Genomic DNA, 15,242 nt, shown 5'->3' with positions numbered 1-15,242 from the left:
CGTCTTTCCATTTTTGGGCTAGTAATATCCTAGCCACTGTTGTAGCGTAAGTGAATGGTTTCTTCCACTCTTTTGGTAAGTCTTGACCTGTAATGCCTATCAAGAAAGCTTCTGGTCTTTTAACAAAAGTTATCTTAAACTTTTTTTCATTTCATTGTAAATCATTTCCCAATAGCTTTTGATTACAAGTCCACCACATGTGATAAAACGCGCCTTCTTTCTCTTTACACTTCCAACACTTATTGGAGCTTGTTCTATACATGTTTGCCATTTTTAGAGGAGTAATATACCATCTATACATCATTTTCATGTAATTCTCTTTAAGAGCTATACAATCAGTGAATTTTAACTTCAATTTCCCCCAATCTTCCATTTGTAAGTTATGTTCTAAATCTTGAGCCCATTTAATCATTACACAGTTAACCTCTTCATCTTTGGTTTCCCACTCGTAGCAGTAGACTATGCATCTTCTTCGGTGTTTTTGTGTTATCTATAATTTCTCTATGAATTCTGGATAAAGTATAGCTAAACCCTTTCTTACTATCTTCTTTAAATATCTAATTTAATAGATAATACTGCAGACAATCATTTAAATATTCTTGAATATCCTCAAGCTCTTCCAATTTTAATTTCCCTTCTGTTTCTATTAAAATATCTCTATATGTAGGCCATTTTTCTTTCCTGCTTACTTTCCTTATTGATGTTGCTTCCATTGGTCACCACCACCCCGGGGTCTTCTGTTCCGATAGATCTTTATATCTTTCCCAAACTTTTAAAAGTGATCTAACTATATGGTTATAAAATCCTTTATGTACTTCCGCTTTGTCATACCACAAATACGCATGCCATCCAATTTCAGCTTTGAAACCTCCAAGGAAGGAGAGTCCACCTTCCGAAGGAGTCCGTTCCACTCTCCAGCAGCTCTTACTGTTGGAAAGTTCTTCCCGATGTTTCCGACTAAACATCTCCTTTCTTGTAAGTTGAAGCCATGGGTTCATGTCCTCCCCTCCGGGGCAGAAGAGAAGAAGCTTGCTCCATATGTGGGATGCTGGAGAGGTTGTGAAAAGGAGCCACGAGTTCTTCTGAAGATGCGGGAAGTAATTTCCTGTTGAGTTTATGGCAGTGGTGCTTCCTCTGTGTGGCAGCCCTAACATACTTGAAGGTGAACCTCATGCCTCTCAGTGTCTTCCAGGCTAAACATGCCCACCTCCCTCATCTGTTCCTTATCAAGCATACTTTCCAGACCCCTTTACCATCTTGCTTGCCCTCCTCTGCGCACATTCCAGCTTGTCAATATCCTTCCTGAAGTGGGTCCCTTCCAGCTCTTAACCATTCTATGAGCCTAAGTGGGCACAAAATTCTGAGGACGGGGGCCTGACCAAGGCAGAACGGTTAAGTCCAGTCCAAGGCGACTACGGGGTTGCGGCGCTCGTCTCACTTTCAGGCCGAGGGAGCCGGTGTTTGTCCACAGACAGCTTTCCGGGTCATGTGGCCAGCAGGACTAAACAGCTTCTGGCGCAACGGGACACCGTGACGGAAACCAGAAACGCCGTTTAGCTTCCCGCCGCAGCGGTACCTATTTACTTGCGCTGGTCTGATTTCAAACAGAGCATTCCAGACCACTTCTAGCGCAACCTTGGTCTGCCCAGCTGTGCCTTTGTGTGGAGTCTCACTGAATTGCTTATCGCATCCTTTCTCCAAAGACATCACAATGGTCTGAGCTTATTCTGACTTCATGAGAACCTAGAGGGGGAGAGACTGGCCAAAGGCCGTGTCTGATGCGCCTGAGCCCAGCTTCCGCATTCCCTGGGCCACCCTTGCCCCTCCCCCTAGGATTGATTGAGGCCACCCAAGGGTCATCTAGCCCAACCCCTTGCAATGCAGGCATCACAGCTGAAGAATCGCCATCAGGTGGCCCCCCACAATCTCTGCTGAGAAACCTCCAAGGAAGGAGAATCCACCGGCTTCTGAGGGAGTCGGTTTCACTATGGGGAGGAGCACAGAGTGTGCCTGAAGTGTAATTCAGTATAAATTGAGCAAATAAAAAGCAAGGGCTGCCATCCAGTCTTGTTTGGTGTGGAGGTTGCAGGCCACATAGGGGGGGAAAAGTTGTTTTCTTATATCACCTATATTTCAGAAATAATTTTAAGGTGTAAACCGAGTGCAACCATGATTGTGCATATGTGTGGCCTAATTCCACCGGCTGCAGAAATGTAAGTTCATGTGCATCTCTGCTTCCATTTTATTTTTAAAGCAGGTTTCTAGTCCTTAGTATGCCTGCAGAAACATGTCAGATGGGTGGTGAAACCTGCGGGAGCTTCAGAAGCCAGAGACGTGTGTGAATAATACTGGGGGGGGGGGGGTGGAGTGAGCAGTGCAGCATCCTTCCTCCGTGACTAACCAAAGTATACCAAATGCCAGAAACTGGAATAAATTATGGAAAATAAGAAATGACGCAAGCGGGAAATGACGCAAGTGCAGAATTGTTTTGTGAAGGGTCCTCGCAGCCCTCCATGAAACATCAATGGGTTTGCTGCAGATGGAGGATGGAGAGGTAGCCAGTGTCTGCCTTCACAGGGTTGCTCCCTTGCTCCCTGGTCAGTGGGCAAGTAGGTGACCTCAAGACCTGCCTCTGGCCCATTTTCACTGAGAAAGCTAATGATCGTCGGCTGACCATTGTGCCATCCTCCTCTGGAGACCCAGAAGCACCTCGTCATCTTTGCTAAGTCTCTCTGGCGAATTCCTTGAGTATGTGAAGGACAGATTAGAGAACTGGGCCAAAACAAACAAGATGAATTTTAACAGGGAGAAATATAAAGTATTGCACTTGGGCAAAAAAAATGAGAGGCACAAATACAAGATGGGGGACACCTGGCTTGAGAGCAGTACATGTGAAAAGGATCTAGGAGTCTTGGTTGACCACAAACTTGACATGAGCCAACAGTGTGACGCGGCAGCTAAAAAAGCCAATGCAATTCTGGGCTGCATCAATAGGAGTATAGCATCTAGATCAAGGGAAGTAATAGTGCCACTGTATTCTGCTCTGGTCAGACCTCACCTGGAGTACTGTGTCCAGTTCTGGGCACCACAGTTCAAGAAGGACACTGACAAACTGGAACGTGTCCAGAGGAGGGCAACCAAAATGGTCAAAGGCCTGGAAACGATGCCTTATGAGGAACGGCTAAGGGAGCTGGGCATGTTTAGCCTGGAGAAGAGGAGGTTAAGGGGTGATATGATAGCCATGTTCAAATATAGAAAAGGATGTCACATAGAGGAGGGAGAAAGGTTGTTTTCTGCTGCTCCAGAGAAGCAGACACGGAGCAATGGATCCAAACTACAAGAAAGAAGATTCCACCTGAACATTAGGAAGAACTTCCTGACAGTAAGAGCTGTTTGACAGTGGAATTTGCTGCCAAGGAGTGTGGTGGAGTCTCCTTCTTTGGAGGTCTTTAAGCAGAGGCTTGACAACCATATGTCAGGAGTGCTCTGATGGTGTTTCCTGCTTGGCAGGGGGTTGGACTCGATGGCCCTTGTGGTCTCTTCCAACTCTAGGATTCTATGATTCCCTCTTGTCTAGCCTGAGTCTGCCATCTTCCCAATTTCATTTGAGCAAAACCCCCTGAACCCTTCCTTCCTTAATTTTATATCTCTTGGGCACTTCTGGACAGATTTGCTCCCACAAGTCTGTAGCGGAGAAGTTCTTGGTTTGCTGGTTTGGTTCTTTTATTCTCCTCCATTTATATTCTGCTTCCCTTCCAAGGAACCCAGGGCTCCTTGCATGCTTCCTCACTTCAGTTTCCTTTCCTCACGACAACCCTGCGAGGAGGGGGCCCCCGTCCTGTTGGCTACTGGAGGTGAAACAAATGTGCTGCCCCTTGCACCCCCTTCCGCCACTGGTGGAATGCCCCCCTGCATTCAGCAAGAGCTGGGGTGCTGCCTCTTGCTCTTCTGCCGCCTGAGACCGGTGCTTTGCCCTGCCTAATCAGTGGGCCGGCTCTACCGTGAGACTGGTGGGGCCTAGAGGGGTGGTGCTGAAACGGCCAAGGTCACCCAGGGAGCTTCAGGGCGCAAGTGAGGACTTCAACTCTGGTTTTCCTGACCCAACATCCTGACTGCTACTTCCCACTGACTCTCAAGACCAAATCATGCACATATCTCTATTTTGCTTTACTCTGTGTGTCCGTGTAGGTACAGACAAATAGATTGTGGCACCTTATTGTACCTAGAAACCAATGGATGTGTTTATTGAACCAATGGCTTCAATAGCTTGATGGTGCACTCAGAAAGAGGTCTGATAGGAAGCAAGTCCTGTTGAATTCAATGGAGCCTAATCCCAGGTAAGTAGCATGTGGCTTGCAACCTTAAGGTAAAGGTAAAGGGACCCCTGACCATTAGGTCCAGTTGTGGCCGACTCTGGGGTTGCGGCGCTCATCTCGCTTTACTGGCCGAGGAAGCCGGCGTACAGCTTCCGGGTCATGTGGCCAGCGTGACTAAGCCGCTTCTGGCGAACCAGAGCAGCGCACGGAAATGCCGTTTACCTTCCCGGCGGAGCGGTACCTATTTATCTACTTGCATTTTGACGTGCTTTCAAACTGCTAGGTTGGCAGGAGCAGGGACTGAGCAATGGGAGCTCACCCCGTCGCAGGGATTCGAACTGCCAACCTTCTGATCGGCAAGTTCTAGGCTCTGTGGTTTAACCCACAGCACCACCCGTGTCCCTGACAACCTTAGATGCTCCCTTTAATAGGCAAAGCCAAGAGATTAGTGCGGGTGCTACCTTGGATAATAATGAGAAGGTGCTGGAGTTTTTTTTTTGGGGGGGGGGATATTTTCTCTGGCGTCTTCAGGCGTCCTCTCCTACCAACCAACCAACCCCTTTCAGTGGGCCTCCCACCTTTCCTCTGAGGCGCACAGGAGGGCGCCCGTGGCTCACTCCCCCGACCTGCCATATTTCCTGCACCAACCAACCAGGTAGGGCAGGCAGGCAGGCCACCCAGGAGCTCTGTGCCCGAAGGAGCGCAACTGCGGGCATCGCCACCATGGCGCCCTGATCATTATCACCACGGCGAAGCGGGGCAGCGCGCTGCGAAGGATGCGCAAGGCCGCGGCCGCATCTTCTGCATCGCGTCTCCCCTCCCCAAGCAACTTGGGGGCCTCTGGGGGAAAGGATGGGGTGCGCTGGGTCGGGGGGCCCCCAGCTGTGCTGCTGAGGGGGGTGCCTTGATCCCCGCATATCCGCGGAGCTGGGGGTGGAATCAGGCCGTACATCCGGGGTGGGGGAAGCGGGGAGGGCGCCTGAGCCTGACCAGCCATCAACATCCTCTCCATCTCCTCCTCCTCCTCCTGCATCCCGGCTCTGTTGCCATGGCAACGGCCAGGCGGTGGCTGCCGGCGGCCCGCGCGAGCGTCTGCCCGGGGCTGCAGCAGGAGCCGGAGCCGGAGCAGGCAGCGCCTCTCTGGGAGGCCGGCGGAACACCCCCGGGCGGGACGACCCCCGCTCGCCCCTCCGCGCACCAGGTAGGAAGAGGGATGGGTTCCCTTGAGCTCCGGGGGAGGAGGGGGGCGAGGAAGGACTCCACCCGGTGCTGCCTGGGGCCCGGCCAGGCTCTCCCAGCAGCGGTACCGGGGCGGGGGGGCGAGATCTGGGCGAGGGGGGTTCCCGAAGCCAGCAGCTGGGCAAGGCAGGAGAGAATCCCCCCTCCCCAACCCCGGCAGGAAGGGCCGCAAGCTTCTCACAGGGTTGCATGGATGGTGGTTTGTGTGTGTGTGTGTGGGTTCTCTGTCCTCTGTGACCCGCCCTGAGCGCGCTGGCTGGGGCTGAGGATGGGAGCTGGAGCCCAGGCACGTCTGGAGGGCCACAGGTGCCCCCCCCGCTCCTCTTGGCAGCAGGTGAGGCGCTCTGCTTCTCAGCCAGCCTGCGCGCAATTGCGCGCGTGTGCCCAGAGGCCAGATGCGTCCCGCTCAGCAGCCCAGCCAAGACGGGGGACGGGGGGCGCTCAGGCCATTGCTGGACGCCCAGCCGGAGGAGGCCGTGGGGCTCAGCAACCTTTCCAAGGGGGTTAGGCGGATTCAGGGAGAAGGAGGAGGAAGACGAGAGGGCTCTCGATGGCGCCTCGCCAGGATGGCTCTGCCTTGTCTCCCCAGTGGAGGCCAGAATACCAGTTGCTGGAAGCCACAGGAGGGGAGAATGTGGCTCTTGCATTGGAATCCATCTAGTTGGCCCCAGTGAGAAGAGGGTTGGGGACTAGATGGGCCCCCGCTTTGGCCTGATCCTGCAGGCTCTTCTTATGGCCTCCTGAGACAGCGCCCTGGTGCCCAGGCCAGAGCCTGGATGTGACCCAGCCAAACTAGCGATGGGAAGGCCCAGCAGTAGAGACAAACCGGGGAAATGAATAATATATTTCCACTTCAGAATATGCATACCTTCCCAGAGTTTCTTCAAGGGGAGAAAAGGGACATTTTCCTTCTTATTTATTTATTGTAGTGTATTGACACCCCACCTTTTACTCCAAGGAGGTCAAAGTGACGCACAGCTTCCCCCCCACCGCCTCCTAGTCTAATCCCCCCAACAACCCTCTGGGGTAGGTTAGGCTGAGGCAGCGACTGGCCCCCAAGGTCACCCAGTGAGCTTCATTTCCGAATGGGAGATTTGAACCCTGATCTTAGTCTGACACTGTAATTATTATTTTTGTTTTTTTAAAGAATATCTTATGCTGCCATTTCCTCCATTTTTTAAAAAAGCAATGTTTTGATATAATAATGCTGCAAAATTCCTAGACCTAAGGGTTAATGGTAACCATCTGAGACCTGCCAAGTCTTACCGGGATGCAGGCAGCTGCTGCTTTATACTGTGCAGTCTAGTGTAGTATTGTAGACACAGGCTGGCAGCAGCGTTCCAGCGTTTTAGGCAGAGGGCACCCCCACACTGGCCTGGGGGTGCCAGGACCACCTGCATGCACAGCAACCAACAGGCTCATCTTATGCTTTTATGGAACCTCCAAGCCCAGAGACAGTCTACCTGCGTCTCACCAGGGGAAAAGGCAGGGAATCTCATCCGGATTCTTAGGGTGAGAGCAGGTTGCTGGACGAGGCAGGGCATTGGCTTGGCCCACCGGGGCTCTGCTAACCTTCTTGTGTTGTGCTCTCTCTGCCCCCCCCCCCACAGCCAGGCTCCCCTCCTCCAAGGCCGCCATGTCCCCTGGCAAGGCCAAAGCGGGGGCCCCCCAGCCGCTGGTCTTCGCAGCCCACGAGATGGAGTGCAAGATCTGCTACGAGCGATTTGACGGCCGCAGCCGCCGCCCCAAACTGCTGAGCTGCCGCCACCGCGTCTGCGCCCGCTGCCTGCGCAAGATGGTGGAGGTGGGCGAGCCGCCTGGGACCCTCAGCTGCCCCTTCTGCCGCCAGGAAATGCCCCTGCCTCCGGACAGGGACGTGGGGCGCCTGCAGGATGACGGGCAGGTCCTGGCTTTGCTCAGCTGCCGCGAGAGGGCCCGGAAGCAAGGAGGGGGCGCCAGGGCCGGGGGGTCGGCCCCCTCCCCGGAGGTGCTGCTGTGTCCCAGCATCCTGGAGCCGTTTGCAGAGGGCGGGCACAGCTCCTCCTCGGACTGCCTGGTCATCACCCTCCTGGAGGTGCCCGAGGACATGGCGGCCCCCGAGGGGGTGGGGGTCCTGGACGTCATGCGCCTCTACCGCCCGCCCAGCCTGGCCTCGCTGCCCTGCTACGGCCCCCTGGGCAAGTGCCAGCCCTGCGCCACGTGGCGGGCCTTCCCGCGCTTCCTGGTGGGCGTCCTCTGCCTGGTCTACTTCAGCTCTCTGCCCTTTGGCATCTACCTCCTGCTGGTGGAGCGTCTCAACCTGGGCATCGTCCTGGTGAGCCTCGTGCCCTCCACCCTCATCCTCTGCGTCTTCTACAGCCTCTGCCAGTGCTTCTGCCACGAGATCTTCGACTTGCCTTCTTGAGTCGGGCAGTGGGGGAGAGGGGGAGATCCGGAGGGCAGGGGCCAACGCCAGGCCTCCCGGAGCCTCCCGCCAGCACCCAAGAGACAATTCGCCCTCCCTGCCCTCCCCGAATCGTGTGCCATTCCAACCGCCCTTCCTGGAAGCAGATTTCAGCAGCATCGCCCTCCTCTCCCTGCAACGGCCTGGTTGCGGTCCGGTCGCCAACCGAACCAAGGGCAGTGCCAGCCTCGGAAGAGAGCCCCCCCGTGTTTCAGAGCTGGAAAGGCGATGATGTGCTTCTTCAGACATGGACGATGGACTCTTAGGATGGCGAAGGATTGGCCAAGCGTTCATGAGAACTATGTAGCAACCTGGCTGTCCGAGAAATTTATTTGTCTCCAAAGATATTTGCAAAGGCAAGAATGCCGTAATTTCACACATAGATGTTTGTTTGTCAGAGATCTCGGTCCACAAATCATAAGATCTTCAAATCTGATTCATTCTGACAAAATTAGGAGTTCTCAAGTACAACCACATTGAGGCAGCCCGATGATTTATAGCTGGCAGGTTGTTCAAATTTATTGCCGGCCCCCTTCAGGAAGGAGCAGGCAGTTCTGTGGAGGAGGAAGAGGAGGGAGGGGCCTTTCAGTCGCTGTTGGCCACACGGCTAAGCAGAACCTCCATGTGCCAGGGCAGCGTTCCTGTCAACAGCAGGCGCAAGAAGCCCATTGCCTCCCTGCCTCGCCCTTTCAGCTTCCTGAGCACGCTTTGAGGATGCTGAGCTGTGGGGGGAGGGGGGCGGTGCCTTTGTCTCTGCTGCTCTTTTGGAAAACAGATTCTGCCCTGTTTAGAGGCTGCCTCATTGGTGGGGACCGTGGGGGGGGGGGGGACCCCCTTTGCCACGTGTCTCTGGTGGAACTGGGAATGGCAGGGGGACAGGATGCGGCCCCCACCCCACTGAGCCAACTGTCTTCTGCTGGACCCTGAATCTTATATATTTCTTTTATTTTATTTCTTGCCTTTAGGGGCCACGTTTTTCCTCCAAGGGGGCATATATGGTTCCCCCCCCCCATTGTCACTTAATCCCCACAACCACCCTGCGAGGCAGGCCAGGCTGAGAGGAAGTGCGACTGGCCCCCAAGGTCACCCTGTGGGCTTCAGGGCTGGAGTGGGGATTTGAACTCTGATCTCTACCGGATTCTCGTCCGGTACTCGAACCACTGCACCACGTCGGCTCATCGCATGTCCTACTGTGGCAACCTGCCAGCCCCTTGACGAAGAATCCTAGACTTGTATGGTTGGAAGGCACCTAAAAGGTCCACTAGTCCAACCCTTGCACACGGGCAATTTTCCCACGGGGAGAGCATCCCGCCCACCCAGTGGGTCCAGGGAGACTGGTGACCTCTTACAAACAGGGCAGGAGGTCATTTCAAAAGCCAGAGACTTTCCCTGCAAGTTCTGCAGAGCATGTTTAGCAGCCTGCGGGCTCAAGGGGCAAAAGGGGAAAGGGTGTCCCACCCAGGGGAGTCAGACCCCTGGCCTTCATCACATCCTCCTCCCCCTGAGTGCTCAGTGCCAAGTCCTGGTCTGCTCCTTTCGTTACACTCACCAAAGGGTTAAAGGAAAAGCTGCTTATTTTGGTTTGCAAGTCCTGGTGCCTGGTGAAAACTGGCAGAACAGCACCTCCTGTTGTCTGTGTCCTCCATTGGTTCAGAAATAAATGAAATAAAACGAAACTTGCCAGTATTGTAATGCCATTCTGCAAATCTATGGCGCAACTGCATGGGGAATAAAAGTGTGCAGTTCCGTTTGCTCATCTCGAAAGGGCTGGGAAAAGTTTGGGGAAAGTCTGCCAAAATTATCAAGGGGGTGGAGAGACTCTCCTATGAGGGACGGTGTTTGGGGCTTTAAAAGGCAAGTGAGAGATACACGTTTCTACAGTGGTGCCTTGCATGGAGAAAAGTTTTGGGACATAAAAAAGGAAGCGCTTCTTCCCAGAGTTAAATGGGGATTGCCAGGGTAATGGAGGGTGATTTAGGGAGCTGATATCCTGTTGGAGAGCAGGTTTTCAGGGGCCAGCAAACTTTTTCAGCAGGGGGCCGGTCCACTGTCCCTCAGACCATGTGGGGGGCCAGACTATATTTTGGAGAAGAAAAAAAATGAACGAATTCCTATGCCCCACAAATAACCCAGAGATGCATTTTAAATAAAAGGGCACATTCTACTCATGTAAAAGCACGCTGATTCCTGGACTGTCCGTGGGCCGGATTTAGAAGACGATTGGGCCGGATCCAGCCCCCGGGCCTTAGTTTGCCTACCCGTGGCTTAGAGGAACCTGGAGCTGCCACGACCTTTTCATCCAGCAGAGGTCATGCAGAGCTGGTTTTCTTTTCCCCCACGGATGTTTGCAAATTTTCACTTGTCCCTCTTGGTTTATCCCCACAAGCTGCTCTCTGTAGGGCACTTTTTAGCACCGACACAAACTGTCAAAACAGATCCCCTCCATCGTCACACCTCAGGACGAAAAAGTGTGCAACTCGTTCCTCTAAATCTGCACCCCTTCCAGAATCTAACCCCACCCCCTTGCCGGAAACCGAGCCTGATGAGGAAAGGTTGAGGGAGCTGGGTGCGTTTAGCCTGTAGAAGAGGAGACTGAGAGGAGATCTGAGAGGCACCTTCAAATATCTCAAGGTCTGTCCCATGGAAGATGGAGCAGCCTTGGTCCCAAACTAATGGAATCCAAATTGCAACAAAAGAGATTGCAACTGAACATGAGGAATAACTTTCTGACGGTACAAGTTGTTCAGCAGTGAAATGGACTCTCTTGGAAGGTGGTGGGTTCTCCTTCGTTGCAGGTTTATAAGTAGAGTTTGGCCAGTCATCTGTCAAGGTTTCATTCCTGCATTGCAGGGGTTGGACTAGTTGACCCTTGGGATCCCCTCTATTTCTATAATTCTAGGATTGTAGACTTCGTTGTAAACAAAATCTGCCCTTATTCCCTTATGGGGGACACAAGAGCCCATGTAGAGTCCTTTGTAGGTTCTCCATCGGTAGGAGAAAATAACAGAGGCCAACCAGAGAATATTGAGAAGCAAAGCAGCTAGTAAACCTGATCTTTATTAAAGCTGTTGCAACAGGGTGCTCCCCTCACACGCAGAAGGAGGAGGACCCAGAACCAAGGTGTGCCCATCCTTATATAGACATTTTAAATTGCCTTCCCTAGAGCTCAAGACCACCCCTCCATACATCATACCTACATCACAGAAAAGGTGGTCTACAACAGAAATTTGAGTGTTGTTGTTTTTCCTGTCTGCCAGGTTATTTGATAATGCCTTATCTGATTGCCTTTCCTGGCAGTCTGCCCATTCCTTTGAGATGGTGATTACCCAATTCCTGAGACAATGGGAAGGCTCCCTGACCCCCTCCCTCCTTGCAGAGAAAACATTGGGTCAGTTTGGGAGTCAAAATGGTTTCAGGGCGGTCTTCCTGGGCTGCTCCAGAAATGTGGTCCCCATATCTATGTACGTGCTTGCTTGGTACATTTATGAACATTTATTATATATATATAAGACCTTAATTTTTTTTCTTTCAACTTGGAAGGCATCCCAGGGGTCATCCAGTCCAATCCCGTGCAATGCAGGACTCACAGCTAAAAATCCCTGGCATGTGACCACGCAAACTCTGCCTGAAAAATAAAGGAGAGTCGACTATCCCAGCTACTTTCAACTGTATTTGCATGATGTTTTAAATATTGTAAGCCACTCTGGGACCTGAGGCTGAAGGACAGGTGAAGAACAAGAACTAACAACAGCAGCTCTTCTCTTCTGCTTCCCCACCAGCCAGACAAGCCTTTCCACGGATGGACAAAGGGGTCTCCTCTCACCCCATTTCGATGCTCTGCAGCTCCTCAAAGAGCCCCCCTGCCGGGCTGGGCGCTGGTGGCCAGTTCAGCCACACGCCAGATCTTGGGCTTGGCGGGCAGCTCCTGCACCTCAGCAGTGGCTGGCAGAGGAGACGCAGGCAAGCCTTGCCACCGCCCGGCCTTCAGCCAAGGGGCCGCTGTTTCTGCCAGAGAGCCACTCTGGGTGAGCTTTGTCCTCGGCGGAGGGGTGCTGGGGGCTGCTCTTTCTGCACCGGCCTCTCCCTCGCTGTCCTCCTCTTCCTCCTCCGCCTCTCCCTCGGCCTTCGGGGCCCGGGGCACCCAGCAAGCCCGGTTCTCCTTCTTGAGCCGCCGGCGGGCATTGGCGAACCAGGTGGAGACCTGCGTCAGGCTCATCCGGCTGACGATGGCCAGCAGCACCTTCTCTCCCTTGCTGGGGTAGGGGTTCTTGGGGTGCTGGCCCAGCCAGGCCTTGAGGGCCGCCGTGCTCTCCCGGGAGGCGGCTGCCTTGCCCCGCGACGGGTCCTCGGGGGTGCCTGGCCGCAGGAGGGGCGAGTAGAGCAAGGGCGCCGGCCACAGCAGGGGGGGTCCGCCAGGGAGCTCACAGGGGGCGGCAGAGACCTGGAGCACACAAAGGCAAGAGCAGCTGTCAGCAGCAGGACCCCCAAACAACTCCGGGTGTTGCAGGAATTTATGTATAGGTTGGGGGGGGGGTTGCCCCTCCAGCAGATATCATGCACATGCAGCCCACTACCAAAACCAGCACCATCGCTTTTGTGACTTTTGTAATTTGTCCCCACAAAACACCCCATCACAGTTTCTTCCTATCTATTCAAAGGGCCTCTGCTGCACGATACCAAATGTAAGAATTCGCTGATCAATGTATCTATGTACTGACTCACAGGGAAAACTTCAGAAATTCATATACACATGTGAGCTCAGCTCCTCAGCAGCCCCTCTGCCTGAGTGATAATCCCTGGCATCCTGATACCTGAGGGCCAGACAGGTAGCCATTCCAGAAATAACAAACCCAGATGGAGACAAAAGGGTGGGATTAACTTGGCTGGGAAACAGGGAAATGTAAATATCTCTTTTGTTCCACTTGATGGGTGTTTGGTGGAGGGCAAGGGGAACCATGGGGCAGGGTCCAGGATGCTCAGATTACTGCCACCAGACCTCCCCTTTTATGATGTAACCGTGATGTAGTCTGGGGGGGGGTAACAAGGGGATTAAAAAGGTTAAGGGACCCCTGACCATTAGGTCCAGTCGCAAAAGACTCTGGGGTTGCGGCGCTCATCTCGCTTTACTGGCCGAGGGAGCAGGCGTGCAGCTTCCGGGTCATTTGGCCAGCATGACTAAGTGGCTTCTGGAGAACCAGAGCAGTGCACGGAAATGCTGTTTACCTTCCCGCCAGAGTGGCACCTATTTATCTACTTGCACTTTGAGGTGCTTTCGAACTGCTAGGTTGCCAGGAGCAGGGACCGAGCAACGGGAGCTCACCCCATCGTGGGGATTCGAACCGCCGACCTTCTGATCGGCAAGTCCTGGGCTCTGTGGTTTAACCCACAGCACCACCCGTGTCCCACAACATGGGGATTAGCAGCTAATAAAAGTTTGGGTTCTCTTTTGTTCGGGGCTTCCATCTTATTCCACCTTGTGGCAGGTGGGAGTCCTGTCTCGAGGGTCTTCAATAAAGGCCAAGCCTCCTGGCTGCTGTTTTGCTCTGGTATTCCTGGCTGGTGTCCTTGTTTTTTGTCCAAGGGAGCCCTCCGATTTCTCCATTAACAGGGAAATGTTGGCTCCTCTGATCTGCTCCGGCTCCCTGCATACTCCCCCACATTTCGGGAGGGCAAATTGGGGCACACCCGCACCCCTACCCTGCACCATCCTGCCACCCCTGCCACTCGCCTGCTCACGCCCAAGACCACTGCCCACCCAGCCCCTCCCTTGCCTGCCTGCTCCCTGCCCCCTTCACCTGCTGCCTCCTCTGCCCCCGTCGCCGCTGCCTCCTGCCGCCGCCACTGCAGCCTCCCGGAGGCGCTTTGGTCCCACCCTTTGATGATTCCCCAAGCGATCCCGGAAGGCTCTCTGGCGCTTTCCAGCACAACCCTGCTGACTCGCGCCAGGTGCCTGTCTTAAACAGGACATCCCGGGATCCAAGGCGATGCCAGGATTGGCTTCTGTGATCCGGGATGCCCCACTGAAAACGGGACACTTGCCCTGCTGGAGGAAAGAAGCATGCCTGGATGCCGGCTGAGTCAACGACAGAAGGGTCAGAGAGCAGAAATTGAAGTGTGCTTGAAATGTGGCCCATGCAATGGAAACCTGCTCCACCCTGAAAGCAAAGCCAGGCAGAGAAAGGTTGTGGCATTTGGGACGTTTTAGAGAAAAGGCATGATGGAAATGAATGGAGGCTTTCTCTGCCCTCCTGAGTGGGGGTCCATCTGTCCTGGAGGGCATCCCTCTCCCCCTAAAGGATGTGGGGTGCTCTTGGGTCCCGCCTTGCCACTGGGGCTGCAGCTGCCCTCAAGGACCTCAGGGTCCTTTCATCAGCTTTGACCACTGCACCAACCCTGGCTCTGCCAGGACAGAGTTAGTTCCAGTTAATCACACTCTGGGCCCCCTCCTGCTTGAGTGGGGCGGGCAGAGCGTTGCGGATGGCGCTGCCACCTTTGCTGAGGTCGAGAGGCGGGCACCGTGCCCCCGAGGGGCTTTGCTTCTTCGGCTCTGCTGCCTGCTCTTGTTTTCTGCTGCTATTTTTAGTTCCATCCCAACGTTTCTCCTGCCTCCCAGAGAAGGCCCCTTCCCTGCCTGGTTGAGAAGTCACCACAAAGACTCCCTCTCTGCAGATATTTTTAAACATCTCCAGACCAGAGAGGAGCGTCTGTCATGCAGCCCAGGGCTGCGAGGAGCGGGTTTGAGCTGCTTCGATGCCAGCCTGCCCACTGCGCCAGGCTGTGAACGCTTGGCTGCCTTTGTTTCTTGTTGCCACGAGGGTGGCTTCCCTCCTCCTATAGCCCCTCAAATGGGGGGAACTTGGCGCAAAGAGAATTAGGACAGAGAACATGAATCCCAGGCAGAGGCAGGACTCAGGAATGGGACACCTGTGCTGCCTGCAGAAGGCCTCCCTCCCCATCCCTAAGAACTCATGAGGAAGATCTCTGGAGGAGACTGGGATGGGAAGGAGGTTTGGGACAGACTTCTTGGTCTCTGGAAGGGGTGATGGCACAAGTTTGGGAGGGTCAGTCTGGATGATGCCCTGACTCTCGTCCAGCTCTCTGGACCCTGTGTGTGTGTGTGTGTGTGTGTGTGTGTGTGTGTGTGTATTAAAGGGTATGAGAGCAAGCTTCCCCAAGTGATGCCTTTGCCTAGGTAGTGGATCTGGCTGACCAGTTAAGTATTGCAATTAGTACAAGCAAAGAAG

The 15,242-nt window shown here is 53.9% G+C and overlaps 1 pseudogene across 2 annotated transcripts; it reads left to right on the top strand.

Annotated features, from left to right (window-relative positions):
- The first annotated feature begins 3,351 nt into the window (after positions 1-3,351).
- Positions 3,352-9,674, top strand: LOC308480171 (E3 ubiquitin-protein ligase RNF182 pseudogene; annotated as a pseudogene). 2 transcript variants are annotated; one of them, XR_013991655.1, is made up of 2 exons: positions 3,352-4,337; positions 7,166-9,674. The product of XR_013991655.1 is annotated as an E3 ubiquitin-protein ligase RNF182 pseudogene (transcript). The 2 variants fall into 2 exon arrangements; XR_013991425.1 differs by lacking the exon at positions 3,352-4,337 and adding an exon at positions 5,219-5,517.
- The last annotated feature ends 5,568 nt before the right edge of the window (positions 9,675-15,242 follow it).

The sequence above is a fragment of the Podarcis pityusensis genome (assembly GCF_964106645.2).
Source record: "Podarcis pityusensis genome assembly, chromosome: 6".
NCBI lineage: Eukaryota > Metazoa > Chordata > Lepidosauria > Squamata > Lacertidae > Podarcis > Podarcis pityusensis.
This window is presented reverse-complemented; position numbering and strand designations above follow the sequence as displayed.